At 31.9% G+C, this 12,848-nt stretch overlaps 1 protein-coding gene across 1 annotated transcript in view; it reads left to right on the top strand.

Annotated features, from left to right (window-relative positions):
- The first annotated feature begins 7,028 nt into the window (after positions 1–7,028).
- Positions 7,029–12,848, top strand: part of sea (mitochondrial citrate transporter scheggia) — a 42,161-nt gene continuing 36,341 nt past the window's right edge. The window contains exon 1 of the mRNA XM_072526929.1: positions 7,029–7,214. The gene's annotated coding sequence lies outside the window, so the exon portion shown is untranslated. The remainder of the gene's footprint in view (positions 7,215–12,848) is intronic.

Below are 12,848 nucleotides of genomic sequence, written 5' to 3'. Positions count from 1 at the left end.
TAACGACCTTTGTATTTTAAAAATATATATTTTACATTTCACAGGGAACGTTTGCCATTATAGCATCGTTTCTTGATAACATCGATGAAGACATGACAAATATGGGAATACGTGCTTGGCGGAGGAAGGCAATGGATAGGGACAACTGGAGAGAAATTCTTGAGGAGGCTACGACCCACGCAGGGTTGTAAACCCAGAATGATGATGATGACATTATAGACCTTTCCTCACTGCCATCTGAAAGATCTTTTGTAAATCCATACATATTATTTACTCCAAAATATTGTAGCATTTCCTTTTCCACTTTGTATATCATTAAAATTTCATAACGGGTGTATTTAACATTTTGGGAATTGCGTTTTAGGTTTTCAAACGAGAATAAGCATAATATTAATGTTTATGTATACTGTCAGATGCCTCTGAGCGAGAGATCAAATCGCTATTTTTTTATTTCGCGCTTTATTTATCCTACATGAATTTTAAAATAATATGTGAATTAAACAACCAGAAAAGGCGAAAAGAAAGATACAGTGTCGTGTGTCGTGCACTATTACGTTTCAGATAAAGACAAGGTTCCCCACCAAAATATCCAAGTTTAAGGGAATTCACATCGTACCGAGAAAAATTTTACTTTTCGTTTAGGAGTCGGAAAGTCACCACGATTTTAAAGATTTTTGGTTCTGAGAGGGCGAACAGTTTGGATAAAAAGTAAAAGGAGTGGATTTAGAAGTGTTTGTGTTTTTATTTTTGAGGGAACCATATTATTGTTTTCTTAATTTCTGGATTATCTCATGTCTCAGTGTCACTCAGTTCAATGGTTTCGTATGGCAGGTTGAGTCCAGAACCATTGGAGGCAGATCATCCTGTTATTCGTCTTTAAATCGTCGATATAGACTACAATCAAAGTGTTATGGTGACATACGCATAATTCACTGTAGGTGCTTTTTATTCTCTTTGTTTTTCTGCTAAAGAAAATTAACAAAAGCTGAAATTTTCTTAATGTACCACATAAAGTAACCAGTAGTTGGGTGGGGTATGCTTTTAATTTTTAAAGTTATACTTTTATACGCGCGTTCGACGTTGGAAATTTGTACGGGAGTGAATCGGCAAAATCATTACATATGTAAGATATAGGTAAGAGAGAGACAGAAGATATATTTTCTCTCTCTTTCTCCCTCGAGAATAAAAATGTTCCTTTTGTAAATATATTTAATATTTATTAATATTATTATTTTTTCATTTTGTTCAGATTTGTCTTGAGCCTCGTTAGGCATGTTAAATTATAAATTAAAACTTGTAAATATCTCAAGAAAGTTCAAATGTGTACTTATATATACAACAAACAACAATTAAATTTTGTATCTGTCAATGTCAGACAAATTGGCAGTTGTATCACGAAACAATATTTTTATTTTATTAATAATATTATCATGGTAAATTAAACATATGCGTAAGTAAGTTATATATATTCTCATTTTTAAGTACTTATGAATATTGCATTTTAATTTGTATTGTATTATTATATTGAATTATGTTACAGTGTATTGTATTGTATTTTTATATTTATAACAAAATAAACAATGAACTGCAGAGTATGTGTAAAAAAAATTTTTGCATTCAACTCCTTTCATACATATATGAAAATAAAAATATACATTTTCATCAAAATATGGATTCAATCCTTCATTTACTATACTCCTATTACAGGTCAAATGTTGTTTATATACAGCAAACGATGCACCATATACCTATACATATACCTAATTTTGTTTCTCTTTCTGCTCTCTCTTACCTATAGCATTACAATATGTAATGCCACACCCGTTTTTTTTTGTATGTGTTGTAATTTAATAATCACATTATAGTGGCCAAGGTAAGTTCTTAATTTTTTATTTATCCTAACAGCCGGTAGCATTGTAGTAGACGTCTTTAAACCTGGGTTTATTTGTTTTTTTTATGTGTCTACTCAAATTTTTTGAAAAAGTGAGCGAAGATCAAAGGAACATTTTTTGGTAATTTTTACGGTATGACAACAAAAAACGAACAGGATATATATCTACAAGGATTAATGGAAGTAATGGAGGTGTCTAGAAGAAGAAAACGTAATGAAGGAGGTAAGATAGGACAAGAAGTTACAAGCTCTTTGTTAATGATCAGACTAAAAAAAGATATGCGAAAGTGCTTTTATAAGTATTCACGCCATTGGAAGAGAAAGGCTAAAGAGAATTAAAAGACTTGTGGTATGCGGTGTGATACCTACAGATAAAAGGGGAACAATATAAAAGGGAACATTATTGATGCTGGAACTAGGAAACTTATCTGTAGCCACATAACTGCATTTCCAGTCAAAGAGTCTCATTACTCTGGTAAGGAATTTAAGTACTTGGATGCGAAACAATATAAAAATAATGTACGAATTATGTATTCAAAAGTACCCTAAGAGTACAGTAAAATACAGTTACTACAATAAATTTTTTCATGAAAATTTTAACCTATATTTTGGTAGGCCACAAATTGACACACCCAATGTCTGTGAGGAGCTTAAATTAAAAATTTAAGGAGATGATGTAGAAGCAATCACATTCGATTTTATGCATAACCTTCAACTTTCTGCAATTCCTGTGCAAGACCTATTTTATCTGTCGCAGCTTACCGTTAATGTTTTTTGCATCACCAATATTAAGTCACGAAAATCCGTTCTTTATATTTACCACGAAGCAGAAGCACAAACAAGCCCGAATGAAGTCTGCAGCTTTCTATTAGATTATATTGAAAAATATACTGGAAAAAATGTAAAAGAATTACGCCTGTTTTTGACAACTGCTCAGGTCAAAACAAAAACCACTGCGTTACAAGAATGTGTTTGGCTTTAACCGATACAGACAAATTTCAAAAAATTCAACAGTTTTTCCCACATCGAGGTCATTCATTTCTTCCCTGTGACCGTGTTTTTGGGGTTCTTAAAAGAAACCTCAGAAAATTTGACCGAGTTTATGACATAAATAAGTACACGGAGATCATTGTTACATAATTGTGTTTATGCATACAATTTCAAAATAATACCGGTAAAAAGTTAAATCTCCTGAAAATTGTTTTTTAATAAAGTACAAACTACAAAACCCAAATCGTAATTGGTATATACCCAAAAATAATAATTTGTCGAAATAATTATCCCATAATTTTTTCCGTTGTTTCTATAGTCACTACCTATATCTCAAACGTGGTGCAGTAGTCACATTTGAATCAGACCGGCATCATACGATCCTGCAACGTTGCCTATAGTTTTAAAATTTTCCTTATTAAAAAAAATATGTATTGACTATTATTTCATTGAGATTTTAAGATTTTAATCTTATTCAGATGCAGATGAACGTGGTAACGTAACATTTTATTTTGAAATTAGTATATTTACTAACTTTTTAGTCTGCATTTCAATAAGATCCTATGATTTTAATCGTAATTAGATAAGGTTGCTATATAAAAATATATTTTTATTGCTGTTGGTTCAATGGTCGACATAGGTATTCGACATTTGTTCTTATCTTATCAATCTAACTTAATTTTTATTTTTATCTAGACAGTATTATTAATTCCGAAATTTATATGTTTAAAAAATTAACGGGAGTTTTCATTTATAGGTAATATAAAACTTTTAATTCATTATACGGCTGCTAAAAATTGGATGCAAAACCAAAAAACATTCCTATTCATATGGCATTATGGGACTAATAAACTACAATTGATTATAATAAAAATTACATTTCTCATTTGTTTTGACGTTTCGATTACCAATCCGGAAATCCTTATCAAAAAAATTATTACTTATATAAGAAATTAGCAAAAAGAGTAAAGCACCTATAATAGACTTCCAACCTCTCAACGAAAGATTATGCACACTAAGAATCAGAATATTCAAATGCCCATGCACCAACTGAGGAGAAGCCGGATGAAGAAAGAGAACAATTTTATGAACAACTGGAAAATATCATACAACATTATCCTAGAAATGATGTAAAGGTCTTAATAGGAGATTTTAATGCAAAGATAGGTAAGGAGAGGGAATACATGCCAACCATTGGAATTCACAGTTTACATTAAGAGTCAAACAACAACGGAACTCGACTAATACACTTAGCCTCCTCAATGAACATGGTGATTGCCAGCACATGCTTCAGGCACAAAGATATACATAAGGGAACATGGAGAACTCCAGATGGGAATACAGTAAACCAAATCGACCATGTAGTGGTTGACGCAAGATACTTCAGCGACGTGATAGACGAACGTGCAAGACGCGGGGCGAACATAGACACGGACCATTACCTACTACAAGCTAAACTAAGAGCTAAAATCTCCAATGCAGAGAAAGAAAAAGGAGTTAAAGAGGAAAGGTTTAAAGTAGAAGCGTTGAAGAACCCTGAGATAGTTAAGAGATTCGAGGAAAGTCTCGAAAGCAAGCTGGAAGACTGCAGGAATGTTATAGTTGAAGATATTAACAACTATTGGAGGCAATGTAGAGCCATATTGGAAGAAGTGGCAACTGAAGCTATCGGAAAGCAAAAACATAAAAAATTAAGGTCAGACTGATACGATGAGGAATGCGCACAAGCAATGCAAAGAAAAAATCAGGCATATAGAAGACTCCAAGGGCGAAGAATGAGACAAACAAAGGAAGAGTATAGGCAGCTGAGACGAGAAGAAAAACGAATACTTAAAAAAAAGAAGAAAGAGCATATAGACATAGAGAGCCAACTAAAAGAACTAGAGAACTATAAGTCACAAGCAGAAACGCGAAAGTTCTACAAGAGGATTAACCAGAACAGGAAAGAATTCAAACCTAGATTATCAATCGTTAGAAAAAGGACAGGGGAGATCATTGATGATCAGGACCAGATACTAGAAGGATGGGCAGAAAACTTCGAGGAAAGGCTAAATATAAGAGATGAGACAGGGCTCGACGAATCAGAGATCCAACTCGAGGACATTGACGACGAAAGAGAGAAAGATAACATCCCAACAGAGGTAGAAGTCGTCCAAGCTATACAAAAATTGAAAGAAAACAAAGCTCCTGGGGCAGATGGCATTCCTTCAGAACTTTTAAAGCATGGCAAAAAAAACCTGACATACTGTATATGTAGACTGGTAGAACTGATCTGGAAGCAAATAAAGTTGCCAGAAGACTGGAATGTAGGTATAATTGTACCTATACACAACAAAGGAGATCAAAAAATATCTGTCAACTACAGAGGAATAGCCCTCCTAAACGTAACATACAAAATATTGGCATATATTCTTTACGACCGACTATCGGGATATTGTGAAGACATAATAGGTAAATATCAGTGTGGGTTCCGTAAAGAAAGATCAACGACCGATCAAATATTCCTTCTAAGGCAAGCTCTGGAAAAAACATATGAGTATGGCATTGATACTCATCACCTGTTTGTTGATTTTAGATGTGCCTATCATAGTGTTGAAAGAAACGCACTGTACAAGGCCATGATAGAATTCAGCATACCAGTACACTTAGTAAAATTGGTAAAAGCGACCCTCTCAAGAGTTGAGTGTAAAGTTAGAGTGCAGAACGGAATTTCCAGAACGTTCCAGTCTCAGATAAGACTTAGACATGGAGACAGCCTATCATGCCTTCTATTCAATATTGCACTAGAGAAAGCGATAAGAGAATCTGGAATAACAACCAGAGGAAATATTATTAATCGCAGCATACAATTACTAGCCTAATGCCGATGACATCGACATTATTGCAAGAAGAAAGGCGGACGTGGTCGAATCATTCAAGGTGCTTGAAGCAGCAACAAAAAGAATGGAACTAGAGGTTAACACTAGTAAGACGAAGTATAAGAAAGTATCAAATTATATACAAGCAGCATAACCCTAAGATCTAACGATCGGAACATATACTTTCGAAGGAGTAAGAGAGTATATATACCTAGACTCACAAATTAATCAGAATAATGCAATAAGTGCAGAAATTAACAGACGGATATATCTGGCAAATAGAGCCTATTATGGATTAAAAATTTTTTTAACAACAAGCCTAGTTACAAAAAGAACGAAACTAGTCATATACAGAACTCTTGTCAAGCCCATCCTCACCTACGCGTCGGAAACGTGGACGATGACAAAGAGCGATGAAGAACGTTTAAGATGCTTTGAACGTAAAATCCTCCGGTATATCTATGTAGAAGTACAGGAGGGCGGATTATGGCGTAGACGCTATAATTTGGAACTTTACCACCTGTATGACATACCTGATATTATTAGGTCAATCAAAATAAACCGGCTGCGGTGGTTAGGTCACATAGCGAGAATGAATGAGATGGAGCCGCCAAAACATATTTATAACCAAAGAATAGATGGAGTGAGAAGTAGAGGCAGACCCAGAGCACGATTTAAGGATCAGGTGGAGGAAGACTTGAAAATGTTGGGAGTACGAAACTGGAAAGCCAAGGCGAAGAAAAAGAGAGAATGGAGACTTATCCTTGAGCAGGTCAAGACCCACCATGGGTTGTGGAGCCAATGATGATGATGATATAAGAAATTATTTCCGGATTGAAAATCCAAACATCAAAACCAATGTAAAATGTAATCTTTATTACAATTAATTGTGGTTTAATCGCATATAAGTACAATATTTAACTTAAACACGCCACAAGAAAACAGTTTCAGAGCCTTTTCAAAAATTCTATGTATACTTAATTACTCATGGTCAATAATAATAATTATCAAATATCTGAAGCTATAAGGACACAATTTGTAAACAGACCTATTGGCATTGCAGACATACAATAAAAAGCCATGAAATTATGACTGAGACAGACGTAAACCTAATTAATATCAACTAATATTGATTAATTGATACAATCAGATGGTAATTACCATTTATGATCAATGGAGCAAAAATATTCCATCATTAATAATTGATCCATATAATTTAAAATCGGTAACGTTAAGCCGTTAAGCCACACTGTGGCAACATTGCAATAGCCTTATTTACATCATGATGTTTTGGAAGTGACATGACATAACATTATTTTGATTTCGGTTACTTTTGATCCAATATTTCTTCATGTTTTTGTGCTAAAATCACATGCTTTTATCGTTTAAGCATAAAGTCACATTCATTTGTCTGCATTTAATTCATGTTTTGTGATTTACTCTAATTAGATTGATTTGTGTAGTGCAATTATCGGGTAAGACGATTTAATGTAAACATACACTTGACAAGACAAGTGTTGATTTAGATAGATAAAATAGGAAGATTTTCTATTTTCTACAAATCTCTAGCAACATATTTTAGAGTCTAGTATTACATTTTTACATAAATAAATATTAAATAAGTAATATAGTATATGCAGGTCTAGTATTTATTAGACAGTACATGATCAAAGAATATAGACGGTTAATGTTGGACAATTTAGCTAAATGTATATATAGTATATTTATTTGAATTTTAAATAATAAATTATAGATGTAAGTGAATTATTTGTCACCTAAATTAATATTTAAAATGTGGTATAATGGATGTAATACATATTTTAAATTTGTTATAGATATAATTAATTTGTGGTGTATTAATAAAAAAATTTGACCCTCAGTTACTTAATTATTCAATCATTTATATTGAAAAAAATTATATAATTAACATTGTGTTTACTGCTCTAAACTGTCGAGTAGAACAAAGTCCAAAATATATATTACACATGATATCTTTCTATTCAAATGCTATTATATTTTAAACTTTCTCCTTTCTTTTTTTTTTAAGAATCTCTTCCCATTTTTGAAGTTGGTATGGTTTCTGAATTTTTTTTCTAATTTGACTACTTTGGTATTATTCATGTTAGGATTGAAATTACTTGTGTGATATTAACTGGTGCAATATTCACAATATGGATTTGATTCTCTTTTGTCAACCTATTAAATAGTTTCATTTAGGTAGTGTGTTGAATAGTCTCATACTTTTTGGCATTTCTTTAATTTAAGTAGGTACATTGATAGACAAGTTTTTAGAATTGTTGTGGTTACATATTTTAATGGCTCATTTCGAATTGATTTTTTATAAATTAAAAATTTAACACACAAATGTAATTTATATTTTAAATTTCATGTATATGGGAGTAAAAAATGTTATGTGCTTCATAGTGTGTAAATGTGCCCCTGTATATAATCCAAGAAGCCCTATTATTTAAAGCCTAGTTTTATTTCATCAATAGACTATTTTTATACTGTAATTATATAATTTAGCTTTTATAAAACTCTAATTTATATGGTAACTAGAAAATAATGGGGGTATAAATAGCTCATACTTAGATTTTTTCTGTAAATGTGCAACTATCAAAATTCTTTTTAGTCAGGAAATATACTTTACTTGCTTAAATACAAGGTGTGATAATTGTAGAAAAATTCTTGATATACATACTTACTTCTTTATAAAACTATAACCAAATTGTAAAAATATAATCAATGCCTGAACATAACAAAAGTTAAGGAGAAAATCACCACGATGGAGAACAATCTTGGAAAAAGTTACTATGTATGAATATGTCAGCAGCATGATAATTAATGACTGGCAAAATAGACACAAACCTGGAGAATAGAGCAAGAAAATTACCAATCACCCAATGAAATAACAAAAATAGATTGTTGTAAGAGGAAGAAATAGGATTTTACATTAAGAAAAATACACATGAGCAACCCAAAGAATATAAATAAAACACCTCTGGAGTAAGGCAAGATAAAATCGATAGGATAAGGGCTATTATTCGGGAAATACTACTTTAAGTACCTATTAGAGTATGTTTCAACTGTAATTCTAAGGACATCAGAAATTTCTAGGAATAGTAAAGCCTCACCACACAGAGCAGTGGCGTTCCAAAAAAAACTTATGATTTAAATCAGATTGTTAAAGATAGGTACACACAATTTATTAAACAATGATAAGATTATATTTTTGGCAATACTGTACTACTTTTTAATACATATTATTATAATATATCACATACATAATATGTATATTATTATATTGTCTGGATGTGAAACCATATATATGTATTACAGATTACAGTATTAATAAATATTAATTACAAAGATTATTTTAACTTTAAAACTTTTATTATTTATATTATTACTCACTTAAATGTCACAAAGTTAAATAGAAGAATATACGAAATTATTGTAATAAAGTAAAAAAATAATACATAAGTACATATAGGACAGTTTGGAAAACTTATATTCACATAGGTTACATAGGTACATCATAATGTTAAATTATATTACAGTAGACTCTCTCTATAACGAGAACTGAAATGGCAGACTAATTACCTCGTTATAAGCCAATCTCTTTATATCAGACAACAATAATACTCTGCATACATATGAATATGTAGTTTTCTAAAACATTAACTTCCTATAGTGAAGACATTCGAAGCAATATAGGATGTTAAATATTGTTTGAATGGCGTTTTTGAAAAAAAGTTGTTTACTTTTATTGTCAATGAAATACATTAAAATAAAAAAGAGTTGTTTACTTTTATCGTCAATAATATAGTTAAAACAAAAAATCTGCACTTACATTTTTTTCCAACTACATAACGAATAAAGCGTATTTTCAAGGATAACATAAACTATTGCTTCTGCAATTAGAAAAAGTCTGTCATTTTTGACTGATTTAAATTGCCCAGAATCATTCTATTTATCATATCTTCTAAAGATATGAAATAGTTTCTAAAGATGTATGCTTCTTCATTTGCGTTTTGTATTTGGATAAAGTTTCTTACAAAGTTTAAAGCACTTTCCACATCTTGTGTATTAGGACCTTTTTGCGTAGATTCACCGCGATTGTCTTCTTTATCTTCATCACTTTCGTCACTGACGATAACACTCTACGAGTATCTATGCTTTATGGATGAAATTTATGGCATCTAATAAAACAACAGGGGATTCACTACGGTTTTCCACATTATTCAGGAGCCGCTTAACTAAAAGTTTTCTGTAGTGAACTTTAAGGGACCTTTTGATGCCCTGATCCATCGATTGCAGAACAGATGTTCAATTTGGTGGTAAAAAAAGAAGTTGAATGTTTTTTAAACCGTTAACTTTCGAATGGGCTGTACAATTGTCAAAAATTAAAAGAATCTTTCGATGTCCCAACTCTCTGTCTCACTTCAAAAGTTCTCCACTAAAAATTTCTGCTGTCATCTACGTTTTTTTATTAAATTTATTTGTGACAAGAAGCTGATTCACACCTCTGAAACATTGTGGTTTTTGAGATTTCCCAATGATGACTAACTTCCTTTTTTTCGGAACCGGGCATGTTGGCACCAGCGAGTACAGTTCCCGTTTCTTTTGATAACTTGCCACCTATACAACGTTCATTTTTGAATTTGAGGGTCTTATCTGGAGTAAGTTTAAAAAAAAGTCCCAGCTCGTCGGCACTAAAAACATTATCGTCACTGTAATTTTGTCTTATTGTAGGTCATGACTTGAACCAGTTGTTGATGACTTTTTTGGAAACACTCATTGTTTCCAATGAAAACATTTTGTGCTTGGCCTTAAAACGGCTCATCCACCCACTCGATGCTTTAAAATTCTCATCACCACCTAGCGCCTGCGAAAACTGTGTTGCTTTTCTTGAAGCAGTGGTCCACTTATTGGAACTTTCGCAGCCCTGTTTATGGTAAACCATTTGACCATTGCAGTATCGAGTTCTTTATTAGTTGCGGCACGTAGTTTTTTCGATATAACGGAAAAAGACGAACTTGCTTCGAGAATCTTGTGTTTATTTTTGAGTATGGTAGATAGAGTGGAACTTAAAATTCCTAATAATTTTGAATAAAATCCTTTATAAAAGGTATATAAAACCTATATTTTTTTATATACCTTTTTTATATACCTTTTATAAAGGATTTTATTCAAAATTTTTAATATATGGTATACAGCCAAATACAGGGACTTTGTTTCCTTGTGGATTTTAAAATTCCTCTTTCACGACAAACGTCTGCTTTCTTCTTACCGTTCCAAACATCTGTAATGATGTTAATTTCTTCTTCTAAGGTAAATGCTTTTCTTTTAGGAGTCATATCTATGTGACTATGTAATCTACAATACAATTTTCAAGAACCGAAAGCACAATCAGGAAACAAACCGTAAACATCTACGTCAAAAACAACTGTGAAATAAAATTCTGGCGAAATGTGTTGCATTTTTAATCTTTTAAACCTCTTTACGTAGTTTATTACTCATATAACTATTACCTCGTTATAAGCGAAACCTCGTAATAACCGTGTTCGTTATAGAGGGAGTCTACTGTATTCACTTTCATAATCAGATGCACTGTTGTCGTCACTAGAATCATTTAAATAAATCCTTAATTCTTCAGTAATTACATCTATGCGACATTCACTTTCCAAAAACTTATCTTCAACCTTGACAACATGTTCACTTTCTTCCAGTTATCTACAGTTACTCTAACAAATTCCTGTTCCACCAACACTTTAATATCTTCTAACTTAAAATAAATGTTTTGTTTTGCAACTTCATTTTTTATTTGCGCCCAAACCATTTCTATAGGGTTCAAGTCTGGATGAGATGACGGATGTTTTATAGAAACATGTCCACATTTTTGCAGCTTTTTGTCAAATTTATATTGAATATGATCTTGTTTGTGTCATTTGATGATTTCATACAATTGCCGTTTTAACATTGACGTTACAAATGGTAAATTTTTTTCTATCAACCAAGATATCATATCCATATTTTTAGAATTACTGGAGTGCTTTATTAATTTGTACATTATTATATGACGCATTATCAGTAACAACAACAGATCCGACAGGCAAATTGGGAATTAACTGTCCTTTCATCCATTTTTCATAATTTTCTGAATTCATATCATCATAATAATCTTCTGTCTTAGCTGCTGACTTAAAAATCAAAAGGTCATTCTGTATAAAACCCATCTCCCCATCACCATGCACGATAACCAACCTACTTCCTTTTGAAATGTTTTTGAACAATCCTTTGCCACTGAAATCTGTCCAGCTATTTGGCGTAGTGTGTCCTGCATGTACATAGGTTTCATCAACATATACAATTGACTTACCTTCACTTCTGTAATATTAAATTTTGTAGAAATATTTAATGCGTAGGGCATTCATATCATTCCGTTCAATTAAGAAATGTCGATTATCTTTCGTTTTCTTCCATTTAAATCCCAAATCGTTTACAATTCTGTAAAGAGAACTCACACTTCCAGTCCACTCGTACATCTCTTCAAGCCTTTTCTGCAAAAGCTTCAATGATACACAACAACGTTCAGTTTCATGAAAACGATGAATGGTATTTCTAATGAACTGTTTGTCACACTCCCTCAAGTCTGTCATGGTTGCTTTCCTTTTAGCAAGTGTTGTAGCTGGAAATTTTAGTGTATTATTTGACTCTGCGTTTGTTAAAATACTCGCTTGTTGAATGATCCTTTCCACTGTACGTAAAAACAAGATCTCAAAGCGTTAAAAATTACTAACTGAAACAAGAAAACAAATAACAGATGAGAATAGAGGAAAATCCTGAAACATTCCAATACCCACAAATGGTTGTCCAGCTAATGACAATGATGATGAATTATGCAACCAATAATACTCTTAAAAAAAAACAAAATTTGTTTAATTTACTAATGTTTGTGTTTTGAGGACGATTTCTGAAGTGGAAATTGAAACGTCAATAAATGTACTTTAACCTTTAATTGTGGCTTATTCCCATTTAAATAGTAATCACATCTTAAAATAATAGTTTGACAATTATAATTGCTTAAACAGGTACTTATTTTATAT

Source organism: Diabrotica undecimpunctata, chromosome 3 (assembly GCF_040954645.1).
Source record: "Diabrotica undecimpunctata isolate CICGRU chromosome 3, icDiaUnde3, whole genome shotgun sequence".
Lineage (NCBI taxonomy): Eukaryota > Metazoa > Arthropoda > Insecta > Coleoptera > Chrysomelidae > Diabrotica > Diabrotica undecimpunctata.
The sequence above is the reverse complement of the archived record's forward strand: the minus strand, read 5'-3'. Positions and strand labels throughout refer to the sequence as shown.